The sequence below is a fragment of the Heterodontus francisci genome, chromosome 8 (genome assembly GCF_036365525.1).
Source record: "Heterodontus francisci isolate sHetFra1 chromosome 8, sHetFra1.hap1, whole genome shotgun sequence".
In the NCBI taxonomy this organism is placed as follows: domain Eukaryota; kingdom Metazoa; phylum Chordata; class Chondrichthyes; order Heterodontiformes; family Heterodontidae; genus Heterodontus; species Heterodontus francisci.
Genome location: NC_090378.1, coordinates 32,661,062 through 32,673,557, shown reverse-complemented (window position 1 = coordinate 32,673,557; position 12,496 = coordinate 32,661,062). Strand labels below are relative to the sequence as shown.

The window sequence follows — 12,496 nt, the reverse complement described above, 5'->3', positions numbered from 1 at the left end:
AAGTTACAAAAAAAAAAGAGTAGCAGAACTGAAAAATACTCCAAACAAAAGTAAAAATTGCTGGAAACAGTCAGCAAGCCATGGAGTACCTGTGGGGAGAATAGACAAGTTTATGTTGAAGACAGACACCTGGAACTTGAAGATATTACAGGTGAGCAACATTTAAGACACAAACAAAGAGTAGGGATAGGAAAACACCCCATAATTCAAACCTGGCAGTTGCTTCTACAACTGACCTGGAAAGCCTTCCTACAAATACTATGAAAGGTGTGAAATGTCCCTTGAATTGAACAAAAGAATTCCTGTTCTTGTTCTGGATTTACAATTCACTAACAAAATGGCAGAACACATGACTGTGAAATATGCAATGTTTGAGAATGTAAATTTGGCGGTGTGTCATTGATAGCAGGGAAAAAGAGTGATCATTCTCCTGTTTTTTCCTTCAAGGGAGAAAATTCACCCTAAAATTGCAAGCTTCCTCCACTGCCATCTAGAGACAAATGCACAAACATAATTAAAAGAAACACAGCCCAAGTTGATGTTTATTCTATACAAAATTCACAGGTGGTGTCTTCGCACGTTTTAAAAATCCAAAAATCCACTAGAAGGTTTGAACAAAATATTTATTTCAATTGAACTCGACAGCTGGATTTCCTTCCATTTCGCTTTAGGCCCAGCATACCACAATGAAATATTAAAAGCCATATAACAAAAATAAAAGCTGTAACTTACTGGCTAGTGTAAAACCTCAACAAACTACCTGCATTGCACAATAGGGCTTCTGCAATTCCATGGACCAAATATATTCAGTATATTAAGCAACACTCATTGAAGCACTTAATGGGGTGCTTTCATTGCTCCCAGTGTATCGCAACAGTACCTAAAGTCCTGCTGCAATACTTACAAGTGGCCTTCACAACTAAACTTCATAACTTTACTGTTTAGTTCTTTATTAGTTGCGCCCCTATAAAAGGTTTGATCCTCATCAGCTTATTTAGAAAAAGCATACCATTCACCAGCACGAGATGTATCAGAAATGGCCTGCCAGTAACAGCCAGTCGCCAAGAGGATGTAATATTAGACAAGTGAACTTGTTTAATTTACTTTGTTCTTGTTCTTTGTGTTACCTTCAGGAGCTTTTTAAAAATATAAACTCAGTATCCTTAAACATTTCATTTTTGGAGTTCAGGATAGCTAGGAACATTATATTATATTGATGAGTCACAGATAACGATCCAGATTTTGCAGACAGCCATGAAGAGATCGCACTCGCTACTGACCTCAAAGAAAACTGCCCACAACGATTTAGTAGGCTCTGTGACATCAGTTTTGCCGAGTACGATGCCAATTTAATTATGGCGCCACCTATAGGTGATCTCTGGCATCTATAAACAGTGAAGTCATTGAACAGGTGGAACAGCCAATCAGACTGAAGAATTCTCACAGACAGCAAACCAGAAAGTAAAAAGAACTGATTATCATTCACTTTTTAATAATTTTTCAGAGAGCGAAATAAAGATTGGCACATACATAGGGAATTAATGTAACTGAAATATCAAACTTTAAAAAAATTAAAAACCTATGGAATTTTCATCATGGAACAGAGGGAGTAACACTCCAGATGTTTAAAATTAGTTTTCCAGGGCCAGAGAAGTGAAAACACCATTAAAAACACAGTTACACCTCATTCAACAAGGCTTAATTTTTCGTTGGGTTTTACAATGAGAATAGTGAGATAGTTAGATTCATACAGCACTGAAACAGGCCCTTTGGCCCACCGAGTCTGTGCCGACCATCAACCACCCATTTATACTAACCCTACATTAATCCCATTTCCCTCTCACATCCCCACCTTACCTCAATTCTCCTACCACCCACCTATACTAAGGGCAATTTACAATGGCCAATTTACCTATCAACCCGCAAGTCTTTGGCATGTGGGAAGAAACCGGAGCACCCGGAGGAAACCCACTCCGTCACAGGGAGAACTTGCAAACTCCACACAGGTAGTACCCAGAATTGAACCCGGGTCGCTGGAGCTGTGAGGCTGTGGTGCTAACCACTGCACCACCCTACTGCACCACTGTGCCACCCTTCAAAAAGTTGAAGTTCATGTAATATCACTGATTCTGTGTTGATTTCATCTGTAAAGACTACAACAGTACACCCAATAGAGGAGCAGAGTATCACCGACAACAACTTCCAGATTTCCTTGTTTAACTGCGCATCAAAAGATACTGTCAGTTTTACATGGTAATGATGGCAAATGCTGACAGTTCCACCATCATTACAACTACAAATTCCCAGCCAATATTTTTCCAACATTGCCAGACAGGACTTTTCTTTTACCATTTATAGGATTATTTTAGATTAAATCTAATCAAATCTTGGAAACACATCTCACACTATCTTGTTTAACCTAATGATGAATTTTCAAATTAATATATATGTGTGCGTGTGAGGACACGTGTGACGTAGGCACAGACATACCATTCAGCAAAATTATTGTAAAAGCAACTAACTAGAAGGAATTACAAGCAAGTATTTTAGCACCAGAATTTTTTCTGGAAATAGATTTCCATGATGTGCAGTGAAATGTGGGCCATACTGATTGAATTTGGAAAACAATAAAGGCAGATTGAAATCAGTTATAAACCAAATCCAATGCAGTTGAGGAAAGCAGTCTTCATTGGAGTAGGAATATCTGCATTTCAACCTCAGGCTATTAATTGTATGTACAAAAATGTATTCGGAAGCAGGCTAAGGAGAAAATGGAGCCAGGCAAAATTAGCGAACACAGGAATTCTTTCACAGTTTCACACAGCAACTAGGTTATTTTAGATAGTACCATGATATGTTGTGGAAAAAATCAAATGCACATGTAAACAAATTTTACACTGTAAATGAAGGGTACTCAACTACCATGATAGGGAGGTTGACCTAATACCTGAAGTCCAACTTTATTCCAGACTGAAGTCTGTATATATAGAGAACCATTTAAACGATACTAAAATCTTATTAGAAGTGCTGCTCAATCTTAACTCGTTCTTTATCAGTGTTAAAGTAAGATTTGATGGAATTAAATATAGTGTAAGTCTAGCCAGTCCATTAAATAATTTGTACAGAAAATTGCATCATCCATTTACATTATTTATTTTCAACACAGCTACAGGCTGCTAGCTCCCCAACTTCTCATTGCAGAAATTAGTTGCAAAAAGAATTCCATGTTAGATATAGAATTATCACACTAAAGAAAATACTCTGGTGTAGAGAAGGACGATTAGGCCCACAATATTTTTCTGCATAAGGCTGGCCAAATTTAAAAAGACTGTACCTAAATTCCACCCACTGAAATTACAAAAAGGTTCTTTCTAAATGTTTTGGGAATACAGCCAAACAGCTGTGAAGAGCCAATATTAGAAAGAAGATTTAAGTGTTACTCACTAAGGGGTAAGTAAGGCTTTTCCCAAGATAACATAAATTAACAGATTTTGGCACATAAACAGCAACAATATGGAATTATACAGCGCCTTTAATGTAAAGAAAAATCCCAAGGTGCAATAAGACAAGAATTGGCACCAAGCCAAAAGCAGGATATTAGGATGGTGGCTAATAAGGGCTAAAGCAGAACGCAACATTGGCGTCTGGCATCCTTCCCAGGCTAATGCAAGATCTACATAACGACTGGAGAACCAGGAGTCTCAGATGTTCTACACCAGATACGGCTGGGATATGTCCTAGATCCAATCCTTTTCTGTCAGGCACTAGACTGGTTCCTTGGCTGCATCTGCACAAACATGGGTCGTATCGACAATCAGACCTCTTTTTCGAACCCGATTTGTCCTCCTCGGTCAGAACATGAGCGATCTGAGAGGTACACTGGAGAGTTTTCAAGGTGAGCCAGCCACCTTTGGGCTGCTGGTTTCATTGGGCAAAACAACACCCTGAGTATTGGCACATATAGTGTCACGCGAGACATTCAAGTTGGTGGCCAAACCTAGAGGTAGTGAATGACTTTATCTACCTAGATAGCAAACAGTCATCAGATGATTGTAGCAGCCCACACAGCAGCTTCAACAATAAAGTACCTGCACAGGATCTGGAGTCAAAGGAAGATGAATATCCCTACAAAAACACAGATCTATCAGACCTGCATCCTTCCATGAGTTCTGTATGAATATGGATGCCGCTTAAGAGAGTGGAAGAATTTCACACTGGGGGCGATTGCCGGGAATTAGATAGTTTGATTATGTCCACAATGCAAAATGGAATAAGAACCAGACTTGAGAAAATCGAAAGCAGCATTATTAGTCACCACCAGACACTCTTTGGTTACTTCACCTGTCTCGGAGACAAAAGTTCCCATAACCTGGGTACTGAAAATTGGAAACTAGGTCAGGAAGGAACATTGACCAACTTCAGATTGGAGGTGGTCACAGGGCTGTCCTCGGCTAACCCAGCTGTATCAGATCAGCAACAATCCAGCGGAACTCTCAAATGCTTGGAATGAATCCACAGAGCGGGAACATGGATTGTCGACAGAACAAACCTTTACTGTCTAGGCATAACTGCTTCCTTAAAAAGGAGAGGAAATGGAGGACCCACAGGGGGTTACAGTTGGAGAAATGCAGATTTATCGGAGGCTTGGTGGGCTGGAGAAGGTTGCAGAGATAGCAGGGGTGAAGTCATGATGGGATTTAAATACAAGGATGAGAATTTATATTTTAAGGTGTTTGGGAACTGGGAACCATTGTAGGTCAACAAATACAGGAATGATTGGCAAATGGGTCAGGATACAGGCAGCAAAGTTTAGGACAAGCTGAAATTTATGGAGGGCGCAGGGTGGGAAGTCAACAGGAAGGTACTTTACTAGTTGAGTCTGGAGGTGTCAAAGGCATGGATGAGGGTCTTAGTGGCAGATGGGCTGAAGCAGGGGTAATGAAGGTTGCTACTGCATATGAACAAAGGCAGTCTTAGATTGCTAGAATGGTTGCTAGAAGTCTGGTTCAACCTGAGACAGTGGCTGTGGAGGGGGACGTAATTGGTCATAAGGGTACTAGCTAATGCTAAAGTCAAAGGCAATGGCTTCAATCTTCCCAACATTTAACTCTTAATTGAAATAGCTTAACTGCTAATTATTAATTATCTTTAAAACTAGAGAAAAATTATCCCTGGATAGCATTATGTCATTGGTACACATCAGGCAACTAGTATATACAGACCACAAACCATCAAATACACAAGGAAAGTATGGAAATAAACATTAAAGGAGTAGCAATGTAGGGATAAAGGCTCTAATACGGACAAGATGTTCTGCCTCCGGCTCATCAAGTCTGGAAAGTAACTCACTTTAGTCTATTTTGTGTGAAATAGTTTTTAAGACCTGAGAGGTTGAAACAGCATGCTGTAGCAAAATGATCCACTACTCATAAATCTGCTGTTCTTCATCAGTTATTCTAGCTGCTGAGAGAGACAACATCAACTGAAAAAAATTTTTACTTCAGTAGCATTTAGGAGTAAAAAGTCTGAAATCAGATTATTTATGCACTGATCACAAGTATTAACAAGCCTGCATATTCAGTATTTAAAAATATAATACTTTCATTTTACAAACTTGGAAGAGCAGATTTTAACCAAAATAGCATTTTTTTTTAAAGTGCGTGGGAAATGAAGAGAATGATGTGCAATTTGCACTCCAAAACTAAAGACATTATTGTGATGAATGCCTCCTACTCTAGCCAATAACATCCTATTTACAATCGCCATGCCAAAATGGTAACTGAATAATTTTATATGGCTAATTGTATATCATCCTCGAATGGGTTGTGGGGGGCAGCAATTGCACACTTTGGTAAAACAAAGTGTAAAAATTTAGTAATATCAGGAAAAAAGGTGACCCATCAAACTCTGAAGAACCCTCGCATTCTCAAATAATTTTATTCAGTATGAATCAATTGCTGTACTTGGCAAGCTTGATATAAGTCAAACATAATTGTGGTGAGTTGGGAACAAGATGGCTCCTATAATAAAGGTCCATTACAGAAAATCAGTCTTTCAAAAATCAATTCTTAACACTCCAAAGAATGATTAATTGATATTGCATGAAAATTCTAATAATCCAATTAAAACATTTTACTGTGTGATAGGCTTTCTATATAATTATAATGTCCAGCATTACTAATATACTATACCTGTACCATGTAGAATGTAGGCACTTCTATATATTTGACAAGTATTTTTAAACTAAAGAAATCTCAATTTGTCTTACTGGTAAAAAAAACAAAATGAAATGCTGCAGCATCTACAAATAGATTAAATCTAAACAGAGCCCTTGCATTTCCACCAGATATCCTTGTGAACCAGTTGATCATTCTCGCACAAAGCTAGGTCAGAATTTATAACCTGTGTACAGTATTACTGCACAATATAGCCAGGTTTCTCAGAGTGGATGGATAGAAAACTCTAAAGGCTTTCATGTTTACTTTTCCCTATGATCTTCAACACTTGAGTGCACGTGAATGACAAAACACACCAAAAACTTAAATACACGAACCAATCACAGATTGAACGAAGCGACATTAAATTCCTCAGGAGTGCCTGAACGTTTTCTTTTTAATTTTGAAACAAAAACCACATTTACAAAAACACACCAACCCGCCTAATGTCGCCCTTCACGGTAGATCTGAATTAACCTTTGGACGGCGGGATAAAATTACACGCTAAGCTTTTGTAAAAGAATCAAGTCTCCGAGTAAGGAGCGTCTCCAACCGATCAGATACATTGATCTTTATTGCACAACCTCGCATATCAAGCTCACTGACAACCTCTGGGATCGCTACGAAGGAACCGACGGCACCATTTGAAACACACTTACAATTCAATGGGAAACGAGAAAAAGAAAATCAAGACCAATTTTTCTGACAGAAAAAAAAATCACATTTATGGGACTGGTCAATTCATATGTTAATAAGAAAAAGATACTCCTAAGATCGGGTCTAAATACGACATCGGTCAGTTTCAAAACCGTAGGTCACTACAAATTCTAATACAAAAATTAAACCAAGACACCAGTCTGGATACTTTCTAAATATAAAGTCAAGCCCAATCCAAAATAATAAAAAAAACAGCCTTTTAAAATCTGTTAATTCTTGCTTAAGTGAATTTTTAAAAAATCAATATCCCTAATTCAGGGCTGTCAAAAAGAAGATACTGCCAATCAATAAAATTAAATTAAATTGTTATTTCTTTCGTTGGTAGGTGCTAACATTTTATTTCACCATTTTTAAATATCCTTTCCTTCAAACTCAATGAAACGTCTACACAACGAGAGCCTCTTGGATTGGAAATTATTGTGAAATTAGCGGCATACTTTTCATCCCATTTAATAAGAATCCTGTGTCCCGAAGCACGGTGTTGTACCCCTTTTTTGTTGGTGTGGCGTCTGAAGCCAGTATCTTAATAAAAATCAAATAGGACCTGACCGCACTTAGTAAACGCGATTGGGGGGGGGGGGGGTGCAAAGTGATGTAAACCTACTTCCTTCACGTTAACATAAGGATAGACTCAAGATCGAAAATCACATTGAAAAGGATCATCTCCAGTTGCTAACCTCATCTTGTTGGAACAACCCTAATCAGACCCCCACCAAACAAAAATAAATTGACACCCCGAACATGCCAGCAGGTAAAAATTGGCTAATTTCCATCAACACAATTTTTTGCGGACTCCCTTTGTGTTTCTAATTTAAGTTTATGGCCGAATTTCCAATCGCCGTTTCGTTCCTCTCGCTTTCAACAGGCGGCGGAGTTTGGGGGGGGGGGGGGAGGCTTGCTTTCTTTCTTGACAGAACCTCGAAATAAATAAACAAAGTGGTTAATTTTCAGAGATCGGGGTGGTAGAAATCACACACCAAAAATAAAAGCAGTTCAGTTTCTCGCCACATTCATATATATTTTTTTAAAAGCTCCGCTTCAACAGGCGGCCAGAGAGCTGCAGACAGACGGGAGCCCAAGCTTCACCTGCGGCTTTGCGATTCAACAACAAACACCCATTTAAAAAAAATCACTAAACTCGTCAAACTCTACCAATTTTCTAAAACAGGTTTTCTATGCTTTTGGACTCACCGCACGCCGCCGTCTCAAGTCTCCCTTAGTTCCATGCATAACGTCCAGCTGCCCGGCTCACGATGCCCGTAACTCAAAGCCCGGGCACACGGGCACCCACAAGCGGGTCTCTCTCACCTCACCTTCTTCTCTCCTCTCCTTCCCCCTCGCTCGGACCGCACCCAATGATAAAACTCTCCTCTATCTTTCAACTTTATTTATTTTATTCTATGCGTGTTTTTTTTTTCCTCCCGCTCTCTCTCGTTCGTTCACCCACACTCAGTGCGGGCTCGATCCCAACACCAGCCGCCTCTCTTTACTCCAAAGCGCTACTTAACACACTTTCCACGGACGCCAAGCCAAACCGTCGCCTGCTGCCGAGTCCACCCGAACGCCTTCGGCAAGCTTCGGCATCGGCCGCTGATGGCGTCATCCAAACCGAATGCGCTCGCGGCGGGGGGGCTGGTGAAGGGGGGGAGGGGCTGGTGAGGGTGGGGTGATGATGGTTCGCGGCAGGGGGCGGGGCAGAGGCTTGACTCCCCAAGAACAGAAAGAGGGGAGGGCGCGCACTGGCTCGTTTGCAACAAAGCTGCTATTGTGACGTCGCCGGGATGGGAGACCTCGAGGATGCGAAGAGAGTGAAAATTCTCAGCCTGGGATTAACCCGGAAACCTCCAAAATACATAGTTGCTGAATCTTTACATATGCTGCTAATGCAAAGCACACCCGGACATTGTAAATGTGCCGTTTTGCTTGGTGGTTAAGTACGGTTTAGCATTCGTATTTTAAATATTATGCAGTCCATTTGTAGTTTTAGAATACAACGTATAGTCAAGAATAGCAGGTGCAACAGAGTAGAAACAAAATTGAGCTGAAAATCTGGTGAAAAGGACATAATATTGCACAACTTCTAGCGATACTTTCACTCATCCCTTAAGGAAGCCAAACTGAAGTTAAATCGCACACCACTGAGGCGGGCCAGGCTGCTGCCCAATGACTTTAATAAATTCAAACTTTCTATACAACGTAGCCCAGAATGTCACCTACTAAAGTGGTCACAGATAGATACTAAATAGTGCAAATTACAAATGCTATTCATAAGACATTTAGAATGATATTTTGCTTGTCAAACTGCCATAAATAACGTAACAACAATCTGCGATTATCGAAGCACCTTTATTGTCATGAAATATCCTGAAACAATTCACATAGATGAAAATAACCAGATACTAAACAAAAGAATAATCAAATAGACAGATTTTGAAGGGGCCACTGAAGAAAGGAGGGCAGCAACGTGGAGAGCTTTCAGAAGATAGTGACATGGGGCCAAAGTTTGTGAACTGATAATGGAGCTGAGGAAGAGGGGAAATTGAAAGACCTCAGATTTGCAAGAGTAGAGGGCCCGTGTATGTGCGTATGACTGAAGGCAGTTGCAGAAGTAGGGATGGCTGAAGCCATAGAAGTACTTGGAGATGAAAATAAATATTTTAAAGAAAGACTTGTATTTATAGAGTGCTTCTCATGACAACCAAACGTCTCAAAGTACTTTACAGCCAATTAAGTACAATTGAAGTGTAGTCACTGTTGTAATGTAGAAAATGCAACAGCCAATTTGCACACAGCAAGCCCCCACAAATAAGGATGTGATAATGACCAGATAATCTGTTTTGTGATGTTGTTTGAGGGATATATATTAGCCAGGACACTGTGGATAACTCCCCTACCCTTTCAAAATAATGCCATAGGATCTTTTATGTCCACCTGAGAGGGCAGCCAGGGTCTCAGGTTAACATCTCATCTGAAAGGCAGCACCTCCAACAGTTCAGCAATTCCTCATTGGAGTGTCAGCCTTGATTTTTGTGCTCCAGTCCTGGAGTGGAATTTGAACCCGGAACCTTATGACTCAGGCGCGAGTGCTACCAACCGAGCAACAGCTGACAAATTTTGGAATCAATGCAATGATCAGCAATGAAGGTTGGCAAGGACAGGGGTGATAGGAAAGCTGGACGTAGTATGGATAAAATACTGGTCACAAGAGTGTTGGCTGAATTGCAAAGAGTAATCAAGTCTACAGGTGAGCATTTGCAGCAGTGGAGTGAGTTGGGGTGGTGATGGTGGAAATAAGCCTTGGTGGTGGCTAGTATGTGGAGTTTGAAACTCAGCACAGGCTCAAACAATACACTAAGACTGCGATTGGGCTCAACCTGAGCAGGCCGCCATGGAGGGACTAAGATGTGAAGCTTTGGAAGGAACCAAACCAGATAGCTTCAGTCTTGTCAATGTTGGTGTAAAGAAAGATCTTCCTCATTCAGAATTTATGTCAGCTAGCACAGTACTTACTAGTCAAGGATTGTGATGGAGAGGGACAGGTGGGCGTTGTCAGCATTGATATGAAAGCTGGCCTGATCCCTGTGAATGGTGTCGCTGAGTGGCAACACATAGATGAGGAAAAGAGGGCTAAGGATGGAGCCTTTGGGAAATACACTGATTTCGTTAGAATATGCAAGAGTGGAACCAAGCTAAGTTAATATCACAAAGGGGAACACTGATGAGAAATAATGGAGGAGATTGGACTTGTTTCTATGTCGAACATCACAGGCCTAAAAGAACAAGGAGGGATAAAGCACTCCACTTGTTGATGACTTTGAAAACCATGATTTCAGTGACGTCAGCAGAGTGGAAAGCAAACAGCAATTTGATGAGGAATTTTTTTAAAGAAGTCAACAACAAAAGAATCAGCATAAAGCTGGGTAGCAATAATGTATTCAAGGAGAACAAAGGAGGAAGTTGTAGATAATAAAAACAAAAAGTGCTGGAAAATACTCAGCAAGTCTTGCAGCATCTGTGGAGAGAGAAGCAAAGTTAACATTTCAAGTCAGTAACCTTTCATCAGAACTGGCAAAGGTTAGAAATACAATAGATTTTCAGTAAATAAAGTGTGGGTGGGTCAAAAGAGAACAAAAGGGAAGTTATTGATAGGATAGGGTCACAGAGAATAACTGACAAGGAGGTCATGGAGCAAAGGTAACGACAAAGAGTGTGTTAATGGTGTAGTGAAAGACAAAGCGTTAGTGCAGAGAGGATGTTAAACGACAGAATAATGACTGCCCTAGCCACAAGCAAAAACATGAAAAAATGAACAAAAGAACATGAAAAAAACAGTGGGCAGGCACATGGTTAAAAAAAAATTAAATGATGGAACAAACTAAAATAAAATGAAATAAAAGTAAAACTAAAAATAAACAAGGGGGGGCCAGTCATGCTCTGAAATTATTGAACTCAATGTTCAGTCCGGTAGGCTGTAGTGTGCCTAATCGGTAAATGAGGTGCTGTACCTCGAGCTTGCGTTGATGTTCACTGGAACACTGCAGCAAGCCCAAGACAAGAGATGTGGGCATGAGAGCAGGGGTGTGTGTTAAAATGGCAAGCAACAGGAAGCTCGGGGTCATGTTTTCGGACTGAGCGGAGGAGCGCTGCATTGTGAGCAGCGAATACAGTGTACTAAATTGAAACAAGTACAAGTAAATCATTGCTTCACCTGAAAGGACTGTTTGGGGCCTTGGATAGTGAGGAGAGAGGAGGTAAAAGTGCAGGTATTACACCTCCTGCGATTGCATGGGAAGGTGCCATGGGACGAGGATGAGGTGTCGGGAGTGATGGAGGAGTGGATCAGGGTGTCGTGGAGGGAACGATCCCTTCGGAATGCTGACAGGAAGATGCATTTGGTATGGCGGAGGAGGATCCTTTGGAAGTGGAGGCTGGTGGGGTGGAAAGTGAGGACAAAAGGAACCCTGTCGTGGTTCTGGGAGGGAGGGGAAGGGTTGAGGGCAGAGTTGCAGGAAATGGACCGGACACAGTTGACCCCGACAACCACAATGGAGGGGAATCCTCAGTTGAGGAAAAAATAAGACATATCAGAAGCACTGTTGTGGAAGGTTGCATCATCAGAGCAGATGTATCAGAGACAGAGAAGCTGGGAGAATGAAATGAAGTCCTTACAGGAGGCAGGATGTGATGAAGTGTAGTAAAGAAGTGAAGCTGTAGACATTGAGACAGAGAAATCTACAAGCTGCTTGCATTTGCAAATGGAAATGAAGAGGATGAGCAGAAGAACAGTACTACCTTTAGTTTTTCATCAGGAAGAAGAGCCAGGGCTGTCCTTACCTTATAATTTTGGAGTGCTCATGGGTGGGGAAATTTATATAGAGGATGAGGTTGAGTGATGATAGGATTGCAGAGAAATCAGAGGAGAGGTAGCGAAGAGAATTTAGGCAAATGTTGAAATCGCTAAAGATGAGTAGTGTGGAGGCTTAGTGAGGAGAGTGATTTTCACAAGGAATTTGACAGGGTACTTGGAAGCGTGTTAGACAAGGGCACTTTGAAGGAAAAGTGAA

At 40.8% G+C, this 12,496-nt stretch overlaps 1 protein-coding gene across 8 annotated transcripts in view; it reads right to left on the bottom strand.

Annotated features, from left to right (window-relative positions):
- Window positions 1-8,523, bottom strand: part of ptprfa (protein tyrosine phosphatase receptor type Fa) — a 634,875-nt gene extending 626,352 nt beyond the window's left edge. For 4 of the 8 annotated variants that reach the window (XM_068036905.1, XM_068036906.1, XM_068036908.1 and 1 more), the window contains exon 1: window positions 8,124-8,523. The gene's annotated coding sequence lies outside the window, so the exon portion shown is untranslated. The remainder of the gene's footprint in view (window positions 1-8,123) is intronic. The other 4 variants (XM_068036910.1, XM_068036911.1, XM_068036912.1 and 1 more) reach the window with 1 other exon arrangement.
- Window positions 8,524-12,496: the final 3,973 nt, after the last annotated feature.